The following is a 3583-nucleotide window of genomic DNA, read 5'->3' as shown; positions in this document are numbered from 1 at the left end:
GGGATCTGGTGGAGTTGCCATCTAGAAGGAAACCCATTGGCAGCAAATGGGTGTTCAAGAAGAAGACAAATACAGAAAGAAAGGTGGAGAAATATAAAGCTCGGTTGGTAGAAAAAGGTTATTCCGAGGTGTCAGGAATTGATTTTGGTGATATTTTTTCCCCTGTTGCCAAGGTAACTTCTATTAGATTACTTTTATTTGTTGCTGCTACTTTTGATTTTGAGGTAGAACAGATGGATGTGAAGAAAACATTTCTTCATGGGGATCTAGAAGAGGAAATATACGTAAAGAAACCTGAAGGCTTTGGAGTGAAGGGTAAGAAAGAAATGGTATGAAAGTTAAAGAAGTCTATGTATGGGTTAAAATAGTCACCAAGGATGTGGTATTAGAAATTTTATACATTTATACAGGGACTTGGCTTCACCAGAAGTAAAGCAGATCACTATGTGTATTTTAAATTAATTAGTGACCGTGTTATTTATCTGGTCTTGTATGTGGATGATATGTTGCTGGTTGGAAATGACAAAGAAATTATCCAAGATTTGAAGACCCAATTATCTTCTAAATTCGACATGAAAGATCTTGGTGCTGCAAACTATATTTTGGGCATGGAAACTAAAAGAGATCAGGTAAAGAGGAAGCTCTGGTTAAACTAGAGGAAGTATGTTGAGACAATACTGCAGAGGTTTAATATGCATGATAGTAAATCGGTGAAGTTTCCTATTCTTGTAGGTGTGAGGTTATCTGATGAACAGTGTCCCAAGACAAAAGAAGAGGAAGAGGACATGTCCCATGTTCCATATGCAAGTGCAGTCGGTAGCTTGATCTATGCAATGGTCTGTACTAGACCAGACATTGCACATGCAGTGGGAGTATTGAGCAGGTTTATGTCAGAACCAGGGAAGGAGCACTAGACAGTAGTGAAGCGGGTTTTCAAGTATTTGCGTGGCACTAGTGATTATGGTTTGTGCTATCAAGGAAGATCAAGATTGGACAAAGTGTTGGATATTCATGGCTTTGTTGATGCATACTAGGATGGAGATCTAGATCAGAGAAGATATACAAGTGGGTATGTGTTTAACCTATTTGGAGGTGCAGTCAGTTGGATAAGTAAGAAACAATCTGTAGTGGCACTATCAACTACAGAGGTAGAATACATGGTAGCCACTCATGCAAGCAAGGAAGCAGTTTGGTTGCAGATATTGTGTTCAAGTATGGGGTTAGTACAGGGAGCTATAAGGATAGACTGTGATAGCCAAAGTGCAATTTTCTTGGAAAAAAACCGTGCATATCATTCAAAGACAAAGCACATTGATGTTTAGTATCACTTTGTGAGGGATATGATAGAAGACAAAAAGGTGTTGCTGGTAAAGGTGGACACTTTGAAGAATACTGCAGATGCATGGACAAAATCTATGAGCTCTGAGAAGTTCTCTTGGTGTAGAGAGACAATGGGCGTTTCAGGGCTGGAAAAATGACAAAGCTCTCTTGTGGCCCCCTGTGGAAAGAAAACAACAAGTGGGAGAATGTTGGGTTGTGTTATATTCTTTCCAGGACTAGCCCACATAGTTAAACGGGGGGTTAGAGGGGGGGTCACATGGGGTTTGAGGCATACCCGTAATCCCGCTTTATGTTTTGGACCCTATGTTAGGATAGGCAGATCCACCTATGGTTTTGTGCATGATTTTCACACATGTTTTTGGATGTGATGCTTTTCAGTCCATGGTATTGGACGCGATGGTTTTCGGTCCGTGGTATTGGATGCTTTGGCATGTATAATAATGTATTATAACATTGAAAGGAACATAAATCAAGCTGGTAGTCCTGGTTTTGGGATCCAGGGGTAAATCTATGTGTATATGTGTTTTATGTGTTATGCTCTTGCATTGTTTATTTTCTGTGTTTTAGAATTCATATGTAGGTAATTTTTGTATGTGGTTAAAACCTACAAAACCATGTGCGAAAAATCATGCAAAAAACCATAGGTAGGTCCGCCCAACCTAATATAGGGTCTAAAAACAAAATTTTCTGGGGCGTTTCCCCAGACCCCATAGAGTGGGGTTACCTGCACCCCTCAAACCCCCTGTGAGCCCCCCCACTACGCAATCGACGAAACAAAGGGGGGGCTCTGCCCCCCTTCTAACCCTTGGTTAACTACATTGGCTAGTCGTGGAAAGAATATAACACAACCGAACATTCTCCCACTTGTTGTTTTCATTCCACAGGGGGCCACAGGAGAGCTTAGTCATTTATCCAGCCCTGCAAATCCCATTATTTCTCTAGAACAAGATAACTTCTCAGAGCTCACATATTTTTCAATGCATCTACAGTATTCTTCAAAGTCTCCACCTTTACCAGCAACACCTTTTTGTCTTCTATCATATCCCTCACAAAGTGATACTGAACATCAATGTGCTTTGTCTTTGAATGATTATGCAGGGTTCTTTGCCAAGAAAATTGCACTTTGGCTATCACAATCTATCCTTATAGCTCCCTGTACTAACCCCATTCTTGAACACAATCTCTATAACCAAACTGCTTCCTTTCTTGCATGAGTGGCTGCCATGTATTCTACCTTTGTAGTTGATAGTGCCACTACAGATTGTTTCTTACTCATCCAACTAAATGCAACTCCAAATAGGTTAAACACATACCCACTTGTAGATCTTCTTTGATCTATATCTCTAGCTCATTCTGCATCAACAAAGTCACGAATATCCAAAACTCTATCCAATCCTGGTCTTCCTTGGTAGCACAAACCATAATCACTATTGCCATGAAAATACTTGAAATCCCGCTTCACTATTGTCCAGTGCTCCTTCCCTGGTTTTGACATAAACCTGCTCAATACTCCCACTACATGTGCAATGTCTAGTCTAGTACATACCATCGCATACATCAGGCTACTGACTACATGGGACATGTCATCTTCCTCTTCTTGTGTCTTGGTACACTGTTCAGTAGATAACTTTACACCTACAGGAATAGGAACCTTCACCGGTTTACAATCCTGCATATTAAACCTCTACATTATTGTCTCGAAATACTTCCTCTGGTTTAACAAAGCTTCCTCTTTATCCGATCTCTTTTAATTTCCTTGCCCAAAATATATTTTGCAGCACCAAGATATTTGATGTCGAATTTGGAGGACAAATGGGTCTTCAAATCCTAGATAATTTCTTTGTCATTTCCAACCAGCAAGATATCATCCACATATAAGACCAGATAAATGACATGGTCATCAGTTAATTTAAAATACACATAGTGATCTATTTTTCTTTTGGTGAAGCCAAGTCCCCGTATAAATGTATCAAATTTTTGATACCACATCCTTGGTGATTGTTTTAACCCATACATAGACTTCTTTAACTTGCATACCAGTTCTTTCTTACCCTTCACTGTAAAACCTTCAAGTTGCTTCATGTAGATCTCCTCTTCCAGAACCCCGTGAATAAATTTTTTCTTCACATCCATCTATTCTACCTCAAAATTAAAAGCAGCAGCACTAGATAGAAGTAATTTAATAGAAGCTACCTTGGCAACAGGAGAAAAAATATCACCAAAATCAATTCCCGACACTTGG

Source organism: Pinus tabuliformis, chromosome 7 (assembly GCF_031772625.1).
Source record: "Pinus tabuliformis cultivar Carrire ecotype Pingquan chromosome 7, CPIR1, whole genome shotgun sequence".
In the NCBI taxonomy this organism is placed as follows: Eukaryota; Viridiplantae; Streptophyta; class Pinopsida; order Pinales; family Pinaceae; genus Pinus; species Pinus tabuliformis.
This window is presented reverse-complemented; position numbering follows the sequence as displayed.